At 43.1% G+C, this 21,398-nt stretch overlaps 1 long non-coding RNA gene across 1 annotated transcript; it reads left to right on the top strand.

Annotated features, from left to right (window-relative positions):
- Window positions 1–4,810: 4,810 nt before the first annotated feature.
- LOC103158607 lies at window positions 4,811–20,509 on the top strand. Its single transcript, XR_003483400.2, has 2 exons — window positions 4,811–5,011; window positions 20,264–20,509. It is a non-coding gene; the product is annotated as an uncharacterized LOC103158607 (long non-coding RNA).
- Window positions 20,510–21,398: the final 889 nt, after the last annotated feature.

Genomic DNA, 21,398 nt, shown 5'->3' with positions numbered 1-21,398 from the left:
CACACACACACAGAGAGAGAGAGAGAGAGAGAGAGAGAGAGAGAGAGAGAGAGAGAGAGAGAGAGAGAGAGTTTGGTAAATCTCTCCCAAGGTTAACTGTGAGTATTGTCTGTAGAGATAGGAAAGAATAGAGTTGTTCCTCTTTGTGAGGGTGGCCAGGGACAGGATGACTTCTTGAGGGACTTGGTAGAACATCAAGGGGTGGGGATCAGGGTTGCTGACATCAGTGCCCTTCCTCTCTTGGGTTCATATTGCTTCAGGCAGCTTCAAACCCTTGTAGTTTCTCTGGGGTATAGAAGTCTCAAGGGATGCTTACTCTGAAGAGATGGACAAGAACAAGCAACTCCTCCCTCAGAACAGATCGTAAAAACCATCATACTGCTTACCTGTAGCTGTGATGAGAAAGAGGAAGAGAGAGACAGAGAGAGAGAGACAGAGACAGAGAGAGAGACAGAGAGAGAGAGACGAGACAGAGAGAGAGACAGAGAGACAGAGCACTCTGCAATGCCAATTTATTGGTGACAAAAGTATCCAGGAGCACTGGGAGAGTAAACATGTCAAACAGAGAGCCTGGCTTTACAAGATCCAGCAACTTCTCACATGAAGTGGACAGTCTCCCACTGAAATCCTTGGAGGCTGTGCCAAGTTCATTATGTCCCCCAAACCTTCAGGGGGAGAATCCTCAGAATATGACTTTCTTTTGTAATAGGGTCTTCACAGGTGAAATTAGTTTAGTAAGGATGAGGTTGTAGTGGGTTGAGATGGACCCTATCCTCATGATGGACATCTTAATAAAAAGAGGAACATTTGGGTGGAGAAGATGATACAGCGATGATGGCTGTATGAAGACAGAGACTCAACTAATGTGATGTACCCACAGACTAAGGAATGCCAACAGTTGATGGCAGCCTTAGTTAATTATAAAAGTGCAAAGAAAGATTTGTCCCTAGATCTTTTGGAGGGAGAAAAGTACTGTTGTCCTCTTGATCTTTGGACTTGCAGCTTCCAGATTAGTTTCATGTCTTAAGACACCCTATTTGTGGTGTGTTTTGATGGTGGCCCTAAGAAATGAACGCAAAGGCTAACTGGTGGTGTTTTCTGTGACTCTCCTAGTGTCTGTGGTGTGCTTCTCTCACATGGTGCTGAACTCTGATTTGTTTCAGCAACAGCCCAGTCCCGGATAGAAGTCTCCATTCAAAAGTCCCTTTTCAGGGATGCACCCTTGAAATCAGAACATTATGGCTGCCTAAACAAGACTTGCATGTACAACTACAACATCAGTTGACGTTCCAGTGTTAATGGGGAAAATTTTAACAGGATCCCACCCCTAGAAGAAGAGCTACAGGCAGTTCAGAGCTGCCGAGAGAGGGAGAGGCAGCTGCCTCCCTGGATAAATTTTCTGGTAGATGATTTAATCCTAAATGGTTGGCACTAAACACATAACATACAAGAATCACTAAATGGACATAGCAGACTTTATGTATATTGTAGCAATAATTAAAAAAGAAGTGTTGATAAGCTCGAGAGGGAGTGGGGACATGGGAGGAGTTGGAAGGAAGAGAAGATGGGGTACAGATAACATAAATGGCATAAATATTATACTCATGTAAACAAAACAACAGCAAGTCTCCATTCCATAAAAGAAAGGTACTGCTGATTACAGACAAGCCACCACTGGGTCTGTTCCCAGTCCCTGGGACTTACATGTCTTGCCTCCCATCTGTGCTCCATTTTACCCTCATTCTTGCAGGTCTTATGGTTCATTCACACAGACCTTAAAGATCTCTGGTCCCTAATGATGCTCCACTTTTATCCAAAGTGGTGGTAGTTTGAATGAGAATGGCCCCACAGGCTCGTGTGCTTGAATCCTTGGTTCCAGTTAGTGGAATTTCTTGGTAAGAATTAGGTATGACTTTGTTGGAGGAGGTGTGTCACTGGGAGTGGGCTTTGAGGTTTTAAATGCCCACACTATTTGCAGTTAGTGTTCTCTCTCTGTCTCTCTCTGATGCTGGAAAGCTGTTTCCCGAGTCTCCTGGTGCATTGCTCTTGCTCTTCCAGCCCCCAGAAGTGTAAGAACATACAATTCAAAAGTTTAAGCCACCCAGTCTATGGTAATGTGTTATAGTAGCCTGGACTGTCTTCCTATCATCTTAATCCAACTGCCCTCATTTTCCCTCCCTCGTAACTATTCACATATCTAAAAGCTTTTTTAATTGGTAAACTTTTTTTTATATAAAAGGTCCAACAATAAAGATTTTAGATTTTCTGGGCCATGACTGCTACCTCTTGTGGTAGTAGTAACTGATAGTATTTGAACAAATGGGTGCGGCTATATTCCAATAAACCGTTATCATTCGACACTTAAATTTGAATACTGCACCATTTTGCCTGCAATGAAATACTATTCCTCTGATGTTCCAATGAGGCAAAACCCACTGAGTTTGAGGCAGACACACAAAACAGACAGGGGCTATATTTTGCTATCTCCTGAGAAACTTTCTCTCTCTTCTTCAAGGCAGTCTTTGCATTATGATATTCTATTGTAGACAGTCATCAAACAAGTATTGAGCACTTATGATGGCCAGAAAGCAAACCTGTATCAGATGCTGTGATAGTCTCTGAAAAAGAAGTGATCTCTGGCCATAAGACTGGGCAGAATTGGAGCTAGTTCTGGGACTTCTTTTCACAAATCCATGGCAATCTTAAGTCACAGAGATGTGTGCTTCCATCTAAACATCTTTTGAGTATTTTGTTCCTGTTACATGCTCAGTGCACAGTGGAACTGAAGACTCAGCTTAGCATGTTCTGATTGCCTGCTGGCCCTTTTCTTTCTTTCTTCCTTCCTTTCTCCTTTCTTCCTTTCTCCTTTCTTTCTTTCTTTCTTTCTTTCTTTCTTTCTTTCTTTCTTTCTTTCTTTCTTTCTTTGAGTCTCTTTTATGTCTCATGACTTTCTGTTCTTCTGGAGTTCATGGGAGCACAATACTTGTTTGATGAGTCACCATGATGGTAGGAAGTAGAAAATTTCCAGGGGCTACCAAAGGCATGTGCCACCTCCTCCCAGCCATTGATAAAATTTTATTGGAACACAGGAAGTAGACACTACATTCTCTTACTAAGATCATTGACCTGTTTATTGAAGAACCACAGGTTTTTAATTTATAGGTGACTCCCAAACTACTTCTACAGCAGTTTACATCCCAACTCATGAACACTAAGAGAGTTGCAGGACTTCTGTTGGTCATTTTCTTCATCTGCACAGTGCAGAGACATTCTGAAATGGTCCCAGGGGAGCTTATGTTGCCTGTGTGGGAGGGGGGAGCAGTGCAGTTTAGTGGGGGAATCCAGATTTCATATGATAATAAAGAACAAGGAAAGTCAAATGGCAGCATTCGGTCTGCCACATGAGCTCCAACCAGATGCTCTAGGGCCTGCAGGCTGTAGGTGCATGAAGTGAGCCTGTGGTACCCCAAGTTTACAGACAAGATTTCTGCCAGGAAGCAACTTGCCTAAGAGTGGGTGGAGCCTTGAGCACTTTCTTTATCAGCTTGCCTGTAAAAGCTCCAAAGCAAGGGATATGAGAAAGGGCCTCAGACCTGCTCTCAGAACATTTCCAGCAAAGCCAGGAGTCGTCACTAGCTGGGTGAATACTGACATTTTAAAAGCAGGAAGTAAAATAAAAAGAATCTGGATTCTTTTTACTTAAAATATGGTCGTCAGATCAGCAGCTGCAGGGTGATAGGTGTTTCTAGGGCCTGTGCTAGACCTTGCATGGCATGAACCATTTGGAGTTGAATTATCAGAAGTGTATCTCAGAATACCCAGGGAACTCTCACCAGGCTGATGGAGACCTAGGGTCTATCCAATACTCCCCATCCCCTTCTTCTGTGGTTTGTGTTAAGTCCTAATTTCTCCCTGGGTCATTTTCCTTCTGTAAAATGCCCAAATCAGTCATTTTCAATCTTAACTGCCCATTGTTACTGCCTGGAGAGGCTTTTTAAATGGTTCTGATATCTGAGGGCCCACAGCCAGAAAATCTGTGTCAAATGATAAATTTCCCACATCATTGTAATTGGTCCCTGACTTCTGAAGATTGGGCATACAGTTTTGACTTTATGATGGTGTGAAAGTGATATATTCAGTAAAAAACACACCTTCTTCAATTTTGATCTTTTTACAAGTCAATGATATGTGATATGGTACTCTACTCTCTTGTCAAAGGAAATGAAAAATGTTTGGAGGGGCCTGTGTGACTAAGCTAGCATGTTTGGTAGATAGTGTGTGTGGAATATACCTGAATTTACAAGAGTTCATCTAGCTCTACCATCATTAGCCTCTGTATCCTGTAGGCAGTGTTGTGAGCCAGGGAGCCACATCCCTGTTCTCTGACCTAAGGGCACATCAACCCCTGGCTGTGTGATCCTTAGATATTCAGAATTGTGGGCACAGCTACAGCTTTGGATTTATTCAGTGAGTCAAGCATCTGCCTCCAAGAGATGATGATGACTGCAAACAATGCTATAGTTAAACAAGGAGTGAAGAAAATGCAAATGCTCCACCAAGTTTCTCTACCAGTTTCAATGTGTGATTTAGAAGTCAGCATTTCCCAGCATGTAATAAGGCTGAGAATTAGTGTGTTCAGTAGGCTTCATACATGATGCAAGAACAGCTTGGGAAACCCTAGAATCTGGCCTCAGAGGTCTTTCAGCTCTCATTCTGAGGTCCCCCAGGGCAATGATTCAGTTCTTTCTCCCCATGCTGGAGCCACTTGTTGACGGTAAGCTTGGGAGGCGTCACCATTTGTAAGCTCAGCTTCAGTGTCCCCTGAGAGAGCAGCCAGCTGGCAGCAGTGCAGAAAGCAGTAAACACATTGACTTTCTCTATTGGCAGTGCTACGTCCATGACGTTCAAGAAGACTGGGTCTCTGTGTCGAGGTAGCAGAGCCACTGTGACTTTGCATCAAGCTCAAGAGTAGGCCCGATTCCTGCTGTTTGCTGTCTATGTTGGCCTAAAGGTAGGTACTAGCCAGAGGCAGCTGTTGCCTGGACCCCAGTTCCAATCCTGGAACAGGAAAATTGTCTTTAGAGACTGTCCCTTGAAGTTAGCTTTTCAAAAGACTGGATGGCCACCTTGATGTTGGAAGAATCTAGAGCTAGAATAAAAAACAGAGATTAGCAGATGTGAGATAGGCTCCCAGGCTGAGTTCTGACCCTGACCGGACTTTGAGAGATCATGCTGGTGCCTTCTCTTCTCCATGTAGCAACTTAGTGGCCTTGGAATTCATTATGCGCAATGGAGTGTCAGTTGCTTATTGCTGATGGATGATTTCAAATGTGGAGAAAGATTTATTCAGTAGGTTAAGCATAAACCTCTAAGAGACGACTGTGAGTGAAAACAATTACATGGTTAAACAAGAAAATTTAAACATACCTTCCCAGTTCCCTATCAGTTTAGCTGCGTGGTTTGAAAGGTTGTGGGGATTTGGTTCAGTGAATCAAGTTCTTCCCCCCTCCCCTGTCTGGCAGCAATTTCAATATGCTAGCGATGGGGGTGTATAAAACAAGGGAGAGGGACATGAGTTTGGTGGCCTCGTGCAGTCCCCAGGGTTGGGTTTCTTGGTATTTAGTGTGTTGTCCTTGTGGGCAGGAGTCAGGAATACTTTGCTGACAGAGTCCAGAGCCTCACAGCTGGGAGGACCTTCAGAAGACATCTGGCCAGCTTCCTTGTGACACTGAAGTCTGGATCAGGAAAGGCTCATTCAGGGGTCCATTGCAGGGCCTCGAGCCAAGCTTCTCCACTGTCCTTTCTATGAAGTGGAAATACTAACAGTGGCTCACTGAGCTGTGCCAGGGATGGAAAGGATATATATTTAGTCCCTGGAAAGGTGGGGAAGGGTTGGCTGTGAACTTCCCTACGTTCATTTTGTGAGGAACCCACCTCCGTTACCATTTTACCAGCTGTGCCTACCACTAGCTGAGGTTCCCGGGGCCCTGTCCCCCACTGGTTTCAGCACAGGCACAGGCACAGGCACAGGCAGACACAGACCCTGACATTTTCTTTGAGATAGTGACAGCTGGTGAGACTTTTGACTAAAGGTATAAAGAGCAAGCAGCAAAAAAACAGTTACTGTGTTAAAAGTGGTTTAAAAATGTGCGGCGCCATCTGTTTGGCCACGGAGGTTTTGTGGGGCATGCGTGGGGAGGGGGGAGGCCTCATCTCCCACTTCTGGGTCTCACCTCGGTCAGGGCCAACAAAGAGAAACTTTGCCAAGTCTGCAATTTCTGTCTTCTTCTTATCCCAGTCTCTCTTTCTGCTCCCCACTCTCTTCATCTTGTTTTCTGAAAAGACATTTTTCTCAACTTCCTTATCAGCTAATGAAATACCAAAACGGAAAAGCGTGTGGATTGGTTCAAAGGTGGGCTTTTGTTTTCGTTTTTGGTTATGTAAGCAGGTACGCTCTTCTAACAGAAAGAGGACTGAGGAGGATTGTGTTTTCGCTAAGTACAGAGCTCTGAGGTAGATCGCTTGCGGTATGCACAAAGCCCTCCCTGGGTTCAAATCCTAGCACTGAAAAAAGAGAGGCAGTCAGACTTTACTCCGTATTTTCTTTCCCATCTTAAAGCACCCCACACCATTCTGCTGACATTTCTTATTAAACTCATCTCTCATGTTTTTCAGTTTTGTTTTCTTCGTTAAAAGATTACAGCAACATACATTCTGATTAGTTACTTCCGGGTTACACAATGACTATTAATGTCGTGTGCTGGTTTGATGCATACTTCTCTCGATGAATCCATGTTTAATTACAGGAGTGTTTTGGTTCTTGTGTGTTTTTGATGTAAGTCACTGTATTGATTGCAAATATTCACAGTTCTGGCTGTTTCTGTTCAGTGCCGAGTTTCTTTCCTTCTCTTGTCTGTCAGTGGACAAGCTTTGAGTACAACATTAAAAGGTAGCAGTTTTGCCAACTGTGTGATTTGTGCTGGGGCAAACAAACATTACATTTATTGTCTGTTTTAATAAAAAAAGGTGTTAAGTTTTTAACAAATTTCAGCTTGTTAAAATCATTCCTGGAGATGATTTTAGTCTATTGGGTCACATGGGCTTTTTTTTTTTTTTAATTTTGAACTAGCCTTACAATTCTGTCACTAATAAACTGCTGGTTTTGATTTTCCGATGTTTTATGTAGGAGTTTTGTATATTTATTCCTAAATAAAATGGTCCCTTCCATTCCATTTCCAGTTTTTCTAGTCCAATTTTGGTTCTGGACTGTGCTAGCCTTATACAATGAACCAGACGACCTCTGTCTCCCAGGTGGAGTGCAGTGCATGGGATTATAGATTTCTTGGATGTTTGGTAGAAAGTGACCATTAACTTTTTCACATCTGTATACTTTTGCACAGGTTGGGGGTAGGTAGATCTTTATTTTTTTTCCATCTCTTTGATTAGTTGTTCTTCCATGGTGGTCTTCTTTTCTAGTCTTCTTGATTTACTGTTTCCCAGAAAGATTTCAATTTGACTACTTTTGAAATGATTTTGTGTAAATTAGTATGCACTTACTCGTCAATTTAAAAAAAAATATTTTGAACCCCCAGAGTTCCCTAGGGCTATTGCCATTGCTGTTGGTTGCCAATAAAAACAATGGTACAACCCCATTGCCGAAGACACCATATGATTTCTGCAGAGACTCTTAACTGGCCAGAGTGCTAGAGTAAGAGATTGTTGAATGCTCTGTCCACAGTGGGGCATCTGTATCAAATCGATCAAGAACTAGGGACCATCACAAAAAAAAGACTGTTACAGCTGGAGGACGGGGAAAAGAATTGTGAAACACTATCTGCTGAATATGATGGGGTCATTGCAACCATCAACACACACACAGAGCAGCTGTGGCTACTAGTTCAAGACCTAACACACGCACGCACGCACGCACGCACGCACGCACGCACACATGCACATATGTACATACACTTTCAGGTGTGGAGACGTAAAAGTGGGAGGGGACTGATTGGGAAGGAGGAGGAGGAAGTCAGCAGCTGTGGGAAGGAGGTGAGGTTATGGTCATTAGGATCATGATTCATGGTATACGTGTATGAAACTCTCAACAAGTTGTAAAATTGGTAGTGGGGATAGCTTAACAAATGAAGGGATGGGAAGATGACGATGCAAATAAAGTCTTTGCCTAGCAAGTATGACAATTGGAATTTAGGTTGCTAGAACCCATGGAAAAGCCAGTGAGTTTGATGACCTGCCTGTGCTTCTAGCGTGTGGAAGACAGACAGATACATGGAATCCCCAAGCCATAGTGGTTCTCAACCTTCTTAATGCTGCGATCCTTTAACACAGTTCCTCATGTTGTGGTGACCCCCAACCACAAAATTATTTTTTTTGCTACTTCATAACTGTAATTTTGTTACTGTTATGAATTATAATGTAGATATTTGATATAAAAATCATAATGTAAATATGTGCCCCCTGTGAAAGGATTGTTTGGCCCCCAAAGGGATTGTGACCCACAGGTTGAGAATCACTGCCCTAGGACAATCTGGCTAGTCAGACTGGCAGAGACACAAGCTCCAAGTCTATCAGAAGACCAAATCTAAGTGTATGAGGTGCTAAGTGATTGAGGAAGATGCTCACAAAAACCTTAGGTCTCCACATGTATACTCACACACGTGCAACCCACACACATGAATGTGGATATACCACATACACACATATATACAATCCTAAGCTATACATTGAAGTGTGTAAATGGGCAAGTAGTACACTATATGAATTTTAAATAAAAATGAACCCTTCAAAAGTTAAAAAATTGTCCATTATACCCCTTTACTTCATCTAAATGTTGTTTACATTATTATACTCCTCCCTATTTCTACTCTTAGTCTTTCATAAGTTGAATTTACTGAATTTATTGATATTTTCAAAGAACCAGCTTTTAGTTGTATTGTACTTTTTTATTTTATAGCTAGCTGATTTCTGCATATTTATTATTCTTTCCCTCCAATTTCACTAGGATTATTTATTTTCCTCTAACTTCTTGAATTAAAAAGAAAAGAATTTACTTTAATTGTTTTCAATTATCTTTTCCCCCAAAAAAGTTTAAGGCCAAGTTTTCTTGGCTTAGTATATGCCACGCTTTTTGGTACATGATGTCTCCTTGCTATTCCTTTCTAGATAGGAGCATTATTTTTTCTTTGTTAACTAGGAATTGCTTTAAAAGATATTAAACAGTGTAAAGTTCATAGGTTGGCTAGCTATGTGCTATATTTTCTCCTTTCCATCACAGGAGGCAATGTATCTGACTGCTTCTGTATGGGATTTGTTTACATATCTTTTGTCACTTGCATATGAGGGAAGTTTTTTCTCCTGCAGCACTGGCAACAGAACCCAGGGCCTTGAACAGGTTAGGCAGGTGCTCTGCCACTGAGCTACACCCCAGGCTCTTGGTCACAGTTACAAGGTATGATCTGTATACTCTTCAGGTCTCCTCTTTCTGTACATACATCTGTTTGATGTGGTAATTCTGAGACCTGGAGAATAAAACACATAGCCATGATGGGAAATCATCCCTTTCTCCTCATGCATGTTTGAGTTTTTACTTTATACATTAAGGCATGTTTTCAGGTGGATAAAAGTTGAGACATCTTCATGGGTATTACATATCCTTTGCGTGTCCGTTTTGTGGTGCTGGGGATTGAACTCAGGGCTTTGTTCATGCTGGCCAAGCACCTTATCACTGAACCGCTAGATACTGTATTTCATTGGCTTAAAACAGCTTTCCCCTTGTTTCCTTTCATCGTTCTTTACCTTAACCTGTGTTATTCCTTCTCAGAGTATGCTGTTTTTATTAGAATTGGCTTAACATACATTGTCTGCTATTTGTTTTAGTGCCCTTGTGCCATTTGCTTTACACGTGACTAATACGCCACAGGTAGCTATATTTTATGTTAAAATTCTAATTTGAGAATCTCTGTCATTCAGTAGGGATTTCTACTCATTCACACCTGCTGAGATTACTGATAGAGCATGTTATCCATAATAAGTTCTATTCTTGTACATTCAGCCCATTGTGGAAGGTTGGGGCAGCCCTCTGAGGTGTCGACACCTATGCATCTCTCCAGTGGAAACGTTAAAACCTCATATTTCTTTTACTTCCTGCTTCTCATTCTTCCCCATATGAGTACTTACATGCTCACCCACCTTAGGCCTTTAGTTAGAAAAAATAGAATGCTTTTTAAGTTATAATTTTCTATTTTAATTAAGATCTAATTATAGTATCCCCCCTTCCCTTTCTTCCCTCCAGCTCCTCCTGTGATTTCAGTCCATTCACCTCCTTGTTTTCTCTGAATGTATTTGAATTATTTCAGTTCACATTTTTACCTTCATCCTCTTTCTCATTTTACGTAGTTTAATTAAAGAGAAGCACCTTGCTGGCAAGGTTGCTCAGGTACAAGGTACACCATTTGAGTCTACAAACAAGAGGAACAAGGGCTGAGAGGATGTCCAGTAGGAGACAATGGAGTGGACCCAAACTGGTTTATGTCACTCTCTAAGTCACCAGTTATTGGGGTGGTTGTTATGTGGCATTGTTACATCAAATGCTGACTGATACATCAGTCTTCCAGCCTAGACGAGGATACTAAATCGTCACACGGAGCTTTGTCCAAAAGCATGGTCTAGCAGTAAAGTCAGGTTTGTTTCAGGTGAGTGAGGTCAATTATTTGCATGGCCTTAGATGGGGACTATAGCTGAAAGGAGACAAACCAACAACCACCACCGCCCCCAAACCCAAATACACCAAATAGCCAATTGTGCTCACTTAACACTTTCTGATGCCTATGATTTGGAACCATAAAGAATTTCCATTAGGAGACAACAGACAAACACTAGGTGGCTTTGTGCCTGGGGGCCTCTCCTTTTTTTTTTTTTTTTTCCTGTGATGCTTCCTACCAAGACAGGGGCCTGCCATCCTGCCCCACTCCTAAAATACCATCTGACTCAGGGATTCTCGGAATCTCCTCCAGGGCAATGGAGGAAATGATACCCTTCAGGCGTATAGTGTGGAAGCTGGGAGTCAAGTTTTTCCCCAAAGCCCTGATGTGTAGTTAGGAGAGTCTGGGAGAAGCCATGCTGTCTTCCTTCCCACCCAAAGAAAGGACAGATTTCAAGGAGCATTTCTGCAATCGTGTTTCTGTTGCTTAAGAGAATTCCAAATGCTACTGAAAATTCCATTCATTATTTAAACAGTTTCAGCTTCACTGAGAACTTAAGTGCCCTGCATGAGGGGAGGCACTTTCACGTCTGTGTGGGATGGGGAAGTGCAAGGGGCTGGATTCAAGGTGGAAGTCAGGTTTGCAGTGTGAGCTAGCATGTAGAGGTGGGCCCAAAGCCCGTGGGTGGTGGTGGAATCAACACGGACAGAGCCGGGAGCCATCACGATCATCCAGTGTTTGCCTGACTTCCTTGGTCCTGAGAATCATCTGACTCACTTGCTAAAAATAGATCTCTAGGCCTTCCCTTGCAGATACGGTTTCAGCAGATTGAAGTGGAGTCCAAAGACCCACACTTTTAGGGAAGACCCAAGCTCATTTAGGTAACTAGTCATGCATGGCAAACACTGACCAATCAAGCTACCTTGCTTTAAGGGTGCAGGAGGTTCAGGTTCAAGGATTTGGTTTCACTTTAGATCACAGGGCCCCAGTTATCACTGGATCTACAGAACAAAGCCACCAAGGCCTGAATGACATGGTTTGAGATGGCCAATTTGTAGCCACACTGGAACTGCCACTGTCCCCTGTGTCTTTGCTGCTCCCTTGCTTTTGGCAGCTTGTATTTTCTTTGTAGGAAAAGCTGAAGGCAGGGTCTCTGGAGGCAGATAGATCCAGGCTCAAAACACTTGGGCTTGGCTTTGGACTCAATTCAGAGCCATCAATATGAGCCTTAGATGACATGATGTTTCTGCACCTAGTAGGAACATTTATTAGACAGTTTTATGTCTCTCTGACCAACTATTTGAGAAGACACCTGCTGAGGAGGAAGGAATTATTTTAGCCCATAGTTCTAGAAGGTTCAGCCTATGGTTGTATGGTCCCAAGAGCTCGTAGTGAGCATCACAAAGGCAAGAATATATGAGGGCCGGTGGTGGTAGCTCATGCCTTTAATCCCAGCACTCAGGAGGCAGAGGCAGGCAGATCTCTGTGAGTTTGAGACCAGCCTGGTCTACAGAGCCAGTGCCAGGACAGGTTCCAAAGCTACAGAGAAACCCTGTCTCAAAAAACTAAAAAAAGAAAAGAAAAAAAAAAAGAGTATATGAGGCCTCAGCTGCATACCTCATGGTGAACAGGAAGCAGAGAGAAGGGGAGGGACTGGATCAGACATAGCCTTAAAAGGCATTCCATGACCTACTACTGAGGGCAGGGGGAGGCTGGGCTGAAGCCTCCCTAAATAGCGCCACCATCTGGGGACCAAGCATGTAACCTGTGAGCCTAAGGGAGACTTTTTATATTTCAGTCATTCCAGTGTGCAATAAATGAGTAATTAGTGCTTATGAGAAGTACCAGCCCCCATTCTAAGTGGTATTAGCTAGTAAATACTTGGCAAAGGAAACAGGTTTCAATGTAAGCCAAGAAACACATTTTAAGTGTGACCCTGAGTGAGATACTAGCTTGGGAGAGCAAGCAAGAAGCCTCAGGAGGGGCGGCCTGCACACAGAGAGGTAGGCAGGGCCTCCAGGCCCAGGTTCTGGAGACTGAAGTCTGATTTCAGATTGAACAATTAGTGTTGAAATGCACAGGAGCCTGGATGCTTCCTAGCATTGTTGCTTGTACTAAAGAAAAATCCAGACTGAACTGGCTGCTTCGATTAGAAGTGATGTAACAAGCAGGCTTTGGCCTAGTTTTCTCAAAGCAGGCAAGTCCCCTGGCTCTTCCCACACCCTTTTCTGAATTGTCAAGTGACAGCTACTGCCACCTAGTGGTGAGGACTGAACTGCACCGGCATGGGGAAAGGTTGCTGACGAACCTGGAGAGATGTCTCTATTCCTTCAAGCAGGTCCACTTTATGAACATGCTGAGTCCCCAAAAGGGAGGGACTTTGCTCAAATATATATTGTTCCCTCTTAATGGAACTAGGACTGGGTCCTGTGCTCTCTCTCCCTCTCTCTCTCTCTCTCTCTCTCTCTCTCTCTCTCTCTCTCTCTCTCTCCTCTCTCTCTTTCTTTCTCTCTCTCCCTCTCCACCCCGTCTCTCTCACACACACACCACATGCACACACACTCACACACAGGAACACACATGCACACACACTCACAACACGTGCACACACATCCACAAATAAACTCAGAAGTGACACAGCGAGATTGTCTGGTTCCTTATCTCTCCTTGGACAAGGGAATGGAAGATAATTTATTCCAGGAGGTCTCGGGGTTTTCTCTGCATAGAAGCAGATCTCTTTTGGCCCAATGACACTTAATTTTTGCTTTGTACCAAGATATGCTCAGGTTAGAGGTTGTAGCAGAACACTGACTCTCCAGCCATGAATACCTTGCAATACAGGTGAGGAAACTAACAGTAGGAGGAAGGCCTAGGCTGACATCACTCAGTGACTGACCATGGCTTTAGCCAGCCCTTTCCCAGTCTGTCTTTCTCTCTTGCACACTCAGCTATAGTAGCTGATGCTGCCGTATGTCAGGCAGATCTAACTGCTTGGCGAGAGTGAAAACCTTGCAAGGTCCCTCCTGCCCCACGGAGTTTGCAACTGAAGAGAGAAGCCAGGAATACTCATGCTTTAGTATCTACAGCAGACTTAAATTTCTGATTTGATGAGGTCAAGGAATAAAAACTGCAGAGAATGACATTTGTCGTGCCCTTGGGCAAGCTTGTAACACCTGAGAGCAAAGGAGACACAGCGTGGAAACCAAGGCAATTTGTGAGGGACTCCAGGTGTGGCGCTCCAGCTCCTGCCATCCTACCGTCCTCGAGCCAAAGCTTGGTGGTGTGGTCTCGGGAGTCACCCTGGCATTTGGATCTTCTAGTTTCTGTATTCGTAAAACAATCGTTAGGTTGTTGGGAAGAACCAATGCAGATAATTGGAGAATAAGTGTAAAAATGGTTTGTGTAAAGTACTCTATTTATAAATGGCTTATTTGCTTTTTCACAATTGAGTTTAATTAATATTCAACAGATGCTTGTGACTCATAAGAGTTCAATTCTGTAAGTTTGGCTGATTGTAATCGGTTTAAACCAAAACCCAAGATAAAGCATTCTCAACTGGAGACAGCAGCCTGACCTCTTTTCTACTCAGTTCCAGCCCCAACTCCACTGTGAGCACCTCACATTTAGATGGACATTTAGAAGAAACTCTCAAACAGATGTCCCAGAGAGCTGTGTCATTTTACATTCTAGAAGCAATGCATGACAGTGGTCTTTGGACTTCACATTTGTGTTGCCAATCTTTTCCATGACAGTCATTCTGGTGGGCATGGAATCAAATCCATAGTCAAAATCTGCATGAATGTCAAGGACCCAATTCACAGCTTATTAACCATATGAATAATCTTTCTCTGTGAAGCAGCTTTCATGCCAGTTTACCATTTTTAAAAACTTGTCTTGACATTTTCCTATTGACTTGGTGGAGCTCTTTATGCGTTGATATGCTTGTCAGGTATACATTTTTACAACTTGTTCTCCTAATATGAGATTTTCACCTTCATTTTCTTGATGATGTTTTCTTAAAAGCAGGGATTTAAAAATTATGTTTAGTGACCTACCATTTTGATTCATATTTAGTGTTCTTTTAATGTTCTCGGATTTTCTTTGTTCATTCTAAGGCTGCAGATATATCCTCCGCTGTGTTTTCTTTAACCTGTTTCATGGTTTTCAGTTTCCTGCTTAGGCCAATGACCCTGCCTGCAGTTATTTTTGTGGGTAGAGAAGAGGGAATCAAGATTCACTTAGTTCCACATGGATGAGAACCCTTTAAGCACCATTTGTCAAAAATATTTTTCTTTTCCCACTGAATTGGCTTAAAACTTTGGAAGTTAATTTTTAAGATAAAATCTTCAAGCAAGTTTATTAAAAAATAAAATTGTGCAAAATAAAAAACCAAAGTCTCCCACAGATCACATAGTATTGAGTACTTAGCTGCTGTCCAGTCCCATAGGCTCCTACTCCTGTATGGATTCATACAGCCACTGCCACAATCAGATACAAAAGAGTTTGATGTCCCCAAACCTCCATCACACTCTACATGTCTGTCCTCTGACTGACACACAGCACCTAGATTACTGAACACTATAATAGCTCCTAAGATCAGGGAGTGTGAGGCACCAGCTAAAGAACACTTAGCCTGGCTGACTTTTCTATTGTATTTCTTTTTTAAACTTATTTTATTTTTTTACACTAGCTTTATTGTGCTCTTCCAAAAACTTTATCTTCATTTTCATTTATATGTCTGTTTCTGTCACATGTGTGTGTGTGTCCATGGAGGCCAGTGATCCCTGAGAACTGGAGTTACAGGTAGTTGTGAGCACTTGATGTGGGTGCTGGGAACCGAACTCAGGTCCTCTGGAAGAACTCCCAACAGCTGAGCCTCCTCTCCAGCCACATACTGTGTTCATTTCTTCCTGATTTCTTTGGGTTAATTTGGTCTTTTCTAATTTCTTGTAAACTCTTCAAAGACTGTTTCTTCTTCCGAACACACACAACTATCGTGATGGCCTCTCTCCCAGTTTGAGATCGTTCTACTAGTTTGGGAATGCTATATATTGATTTAAATTCACTTCAAGTATTTCCTAATTTCTTTTGTTTTGATTTGTTTTAAATTACCTAGAGGTGTACCGTTTGATATGTTATCATTTGGAGATTTTCCTCTTATCTTTCTTACTGATATTCAATTAAACTCTACTACAGTTTGGAATGAATTTTGTGCAGTTGCATTCTGAATTGGTTTGTGTGTGCTCCAGGATTCACGGCTTTGGCTTCCATTGGTGTGCTCTTAATGTGCCTTTAAAAAGAATGAGTGTTTCCTCATGTTGGGGAGGTTATTACTATTACTGCTCTTGAAGATCTTTGGTTTATTCATATCTAAAACAGACTTTCCTGTCCTACCTTTTCTTTTGAGATCGTTTCTGATTTTATTTATTTATTTACTGCAAAGACTTTTTCACATATATTTTCATCATATTTCCTTTCACCAGTTTCTCCCCAGTCCTTTGCACCTCTCTACCCACACACTATTGCTCCCCCCAAGTCCTTTCTTACTTCTTGAGTCCAAATTGTAAATCGATTTCAATGTTCTCAGTCCATCATAAACCTGTTTCCTGGTTTCTGGCTCTGCCAGGTTTAGTTCTAAGGAGGTCAGAGAAGATGCCAGTGGTTCATAGCCCATTCAGGAGTACCTTGCACCTGGCCTCAGCCCTCTGTCTGCCTGCTACTGCTCACTTTGCAGCCTCTGGTGGATGCTCTCAGATTTGGAGGTGCTGTTTCCATGGGGAAGCTACCTCCACATCATCAGTTAACGAGGAAGCATGACAGCAAACATCGGCTCCAACTCCTCACACCCTACCCTGGCCAGCTAGTGTGTTCTACCCCAAGACTTTAAGAATGGCTGCACAATGGACACATGGCTCAAGTTACACAGCGAGAGTCATTACTAAGCCTTTTGTGTGACCCAGAAAGAAACAGAACCTTTTTCCTGGAATGAACTTCTGGGGTGAATTCACAGCTTGGGACGGATTTACATGAGAGCAAATTGACACACTGATGGAAATAATCTATTCAGTAAAGGAGAGAGGCAAACTCCCAATGAGCTTCCTTTACACACCTAGGTCCAGCCATTCCTGAAATCAGTAGTCATCGCTTACATACTGGACTGTTTAAGCAAACCAGGTTTAACTGGACCCAGCAGCAAAACAGTTTTCTCAGCATTAGCCAGAGTAGTTGGTATTTCTCTTACTATAAAGGTGTCTCAATCCCCTTTACTGCATCTGTATGTTTTAAGTTTCCTTTCAACTCCATTAGTTCCCCAGCCAGGATTCAAGGGACCAATTGCCCCCTTAAGCCATAGAGTAGCACTCCCTTCCCCGAGAGGGCAAATAGCATATCTCAGTGGTCTCCAAACAGAAATGGTTGTCCTCGGAGACTCTCAGTGTTAACACTGAACAGAAAAGCAGGCATGGTTGATGCAAAGGCAGGCTGTGTTCCATGGCAACTTTGAACGGTCAAGAGCTCATCTTACTTTGAAAGGTAAGGCAGTTTCCTTGGCTATATGGACAGGCCAGCTGCTCCTTCTTTTGCTGGTCCATATGAAATCCACATTGCTGGCAACTTGGAGATATTGTAGTTTATTCAGTCTTGGAACTCAATATTTAAAAAGAGGGAAATAATTAGACGTGGAGAAAAATAACAGACCGTCTAGGAATGGGAAAAGGAACATTGTTTCTTCACAGTATTTTGCTACATCTATTAAATCAAGATCCCAAATTATGGGAAAAGTGACATGTTTGGCACATTTAGGTGAGGTATGTGCCCAGCACAGATATTAGGAGACTTAGGACCACAGAGATAATTTTGCTGATGGAGGGGAGGGACCTTGGGGAAGGATGCTACTTAAGGTCATGTGGAGAATTAACTGCAGGCAAGGTCTGAAGTGTGAAGGAGGCAGCATCAGCATCAGGAGGGTTTATTGAGCACTTATGTGCCCTACACAGTGTTGGGAGGACCTTGGAGGCCCAAATGGTCCCTACCTTCCAGGAGTTCCTAGCCCAGTGAAAGTGAGATGTGGAAGCGTATGCTATTTAGGGCTGGTGTGGCTGGATCAGTGTTGTACTCCTGGCAGGACAAGTCAAAGAAGGGAATGTGCAGCCCTGCTAGGAGCAGGGGTTGTTAGGGAGGGGAGACTTCTCCAGAAGATCAAGGTGTGAAGTTACATCTTGAAGGTTACACTGAGCTCTCCTTGTTAGTGAGGCATCTGAGTGGATTTCAAGGGAGGGAAGCGTATGCTGTCCTTGCTTCTCTTGTGACATTTGTCTCATACTGGCCTTTGTGTCAACACTGCAGGTCTGCCTGGTCTCCTAAAAGCCTTTTGTGGCTGTACAGAACATCCATCTATCCTATTTCTCTCATCTGTCAAGAGAGTCTAATCACAGCATTCCTTCTTGATTATTATTCAATATGTAGAGATACATATGAAGTGTACAGAATGATGTCCTATGCACGGTAAATACCCAATAAATGAACTACAATAATTAATATAATAATTAATAATTAAACTGTTCTTTAACTTCAAATGACATTTATTGTCTAAAATGAAGTTCTTATTCTGCCTGCTGGAAGCCTCTAGTAGCTTAATGCCCCATTCTCAGAGAGCATCTCTCTTGGTCCTTCTTCTACTGCTGCAACTGAATACCACACACTGAGTAACTAATAAAGCATAAAGCTTTATTTAACTCATGGTTCTGGAGGTTGGGTGGTCCAAGGTGGAGAGAGCACATCCAGGGAAGAGCTCGTGCTGGTGGGGTCCCCAAGTGGTATAGGGTTTCTCACAGAGAGACAGCAAGTAGCGAATTTGAATCTTCTTCTAAAGACACTGACATCATCATCATCAAGGCTCCATCTAATCTTATGATCTCATCTAATCCTAATTACATCCCAAATGCTCTGCTTACATATCCACTAATGTAAACTTGAGGGATTAAGTCTCAATGTGAAATTTAGAGGGAACAAATACCCAGGACGTAGAAGTGTCTACTTTGGGCACATGTCTACTCAGATGTGCGTGAGCTTGTTTGTATGAACTATGCCAGTATCGCATAAAGAATAATGGGGCTTGAAGGGGTACTCACTGCTAAAGCTCAGGAGCATCGAAGGTGAGTCAGTGCTGGCAGAAGATGTAGGGGCAGCTAGGGACACAGTGTGTGATTGGACCCAATCCTAAAGAGATACCAGGATGGCCCTTCTTGCAGGCTTGCAGATGTTTTGCCTTTGAGCATCATCACCAGGAGGCTGTTTTAGGGGAGTTATCCATTTGCATAGCTAACCCAGAGGATTCTCAAATGCATACTCCAGCAAGTACTTTGGGCAACACACCAAGGAAAGGAAGAGTCTGGCCTGCAAAGCAGCAATGATAGCATCATGCAAAGCAAACAAAACACTCTCCTTGCTTTTTCCAAGCATCTCAAGGATCCAGTTAGGCTTCAGATTATGGCCTTGGGAAGAATAGAAGTGACAGAGGCCTAAATCAGGTGGTGGGGTAATGTGCACAGTAGCAAACGCTGTCTGCAGTCAGGAGGATATGGGACCTGAGAACGGGGCTCTGTACTCGGTGACTGTGAAGGACCTTCGTGCAGAATTGGAATTCAGGCAGCTCTGGCAACCTCAGCTTTTGTGTGTCATCTCTGACTCAGTGTTTTTATATGTGGCTTCCTGTTTACTAAATTCTGTCCCTGCTATCTTTGTGGTGAAGTGGTTGTCAGGCAGCATGCCTGTCTCATGTCCTTTAGAGTCCCAGGAGGAGTAGGTGGAGTGTGTCTGGGAAGGACAGTTTTCTGGGAGAGGAGAGGAACCAATCAATAAAACAGGTTATCAGGACAGCTCAGAGGAAATGCATAGAAGGTAACACTCAGGCATTTTTCCAGAGAGAACCTGAGGTTGCCATTTTTAAAATGGTGCCGAACTCGGGAGTTGAGACTAATGAGCTATGGAGAAGTGGTTCTTGGCAAGGCCTTGTTGGTTAGCTGGATGTTGGTATTTGAAAAGAGGAGACATGGAAGCCCAAGAGGGATGTGCAATTCCTTTTATGCATCAACTTTGGGTAACTGGGTGCTCAGATATTTGGTCAAGTATCATTCTGGATGTGTTTGTGAAGGTGTTTTTAGATGAGAGTTAGAATTAGTCCTCTCCCATATGGGTGGCCCTCATCCGTTTAGCTGAAAGTCTAAGTAGAGACAACAGCAGGGGATTCCTCTCCTAACTGTCTTGTGCTGGGATGATCTCAAACCTCAGTACTTGCTCTCTAGCCTGCCAATGCCAGGCAGAGCTTCTGACAACTACGGCCTTTCTCGGGCTTTCAGACTGTGGCTGCTTGTGAATCATGTCTCCTGTGCCTCCAGGAGCAGATCCTGGGACTTCTCAGCTTCCGTTGTACTTCAGTGACGATTCTCCCTCCCTCCTTCCCTCCCTCCCTCCCCCCTCCCTCCCTCCCTCTCTCCATCTCTCTCTCTCTCACACACAACTTAATGGATGTCTATTCTATTTCTCTGCAGAACCCCGACTAATCAGATGGCAGCTGTAATGGCTGAAGCAAGCACAGGACTCGGCACTCTCTGCACGTCCTTTTGAGTCCTCAGGCTCAGGCTGAACATCACATTTCTGCATCCAGCTTATGGATCAATACTGCACTGATAGTTAAATAACAAGTATTTATTGTGTATTTAGTCTCGTCTGCAGTGGTGACGTATTTCACATGTTCATTTATTTAATCAATAAACACTTACTGGCTATCTACCGAATGTCTGGAATGTACCATTGAACAAGATAAGAATCCATATGCTCTTGACGTTCACTTTGTAGCTGAGGCAGTGTAGAACAATAGACAATAGACATATTGCATGTCACATTCACACAGCATGTCAGAAGGTAATTTATTGTTATACAAATATTAAGTAAAGGGCACTAAGCATTGGGGTTGCGGTGCAACTTTAAACAGGTTACTCAGGGAGCCCTCACTATGAAGATGAAATGTGAGCAAGGAATTAAGAAGTATGTGAAGGAGGGAGAAGATCTGGGAGAGAAATGTCACATGCAAAGGTCCATGCATTTGTGGAAGGGTATGGAACAAAGCTAGTGTGGCTGGATGGGAGTGAATAAGAAAAGAGAAGAAAGTGAGGCCAAGAATAAAAGTGAGAGAGGTAAGAGCATGCCAAGCCTTGCAGACCATGGGGAGACTGCAGCTTTAAGAAGATTGGAGTTATGTCAGTGGCAGAAATTGGATAGGACTGCAGATAGTCATTTGAAGAGAAAGGAGCCCGTGTCATAGTGACAGGTATGTTTTCTCTCATTTGTGGTTCCTACACATATAATCATGCATGTGTCTATAAAGCAGGCGTGGCATTGTCTATCGGAAAGAAAGGGCATAGTGGGGTGGGGGAGAAAAGGCAGGATGGGTAGGGCATGAAGGGGGAGGGATATGCTCAATATGCAATACACACCAGTAAGAAAGTTACAACATAAAAAGATGTGGCGTTAGTCCAGACAGGAGTGCTTGCAGCTGCCTTGCAGAAGGATGATCAAATGGTTCTTATTTTTAGCAGAAGCTCCCCTGGCTCCTACTTTTCAGTGATCCAAGTAAGAGATGGTGGTGTCTGGAACCAGGGCAGTGGCAGGCAGATGGATCAACAC

This window comes from Cricetulus griseus, chromosome 3 (assembly GCF_003668045.3).
Source record: "Cricetulus griseus strain 17A/GY chromosome 3, alternate assembly CriGri-PICRH-1.0, whole genome shotgun sequence".
Classification (NCBI taxonomy): Eukaryota; Metazoa; Chordata; class Mammalia; order Rodentia; family Cricetidae; genus Cricetulus; species Cricetulus griseus.
Note: the sequence above shows the minus strand (reverse complement) of the source record. Positions and strands in the feature narration are given on the sequence as shown.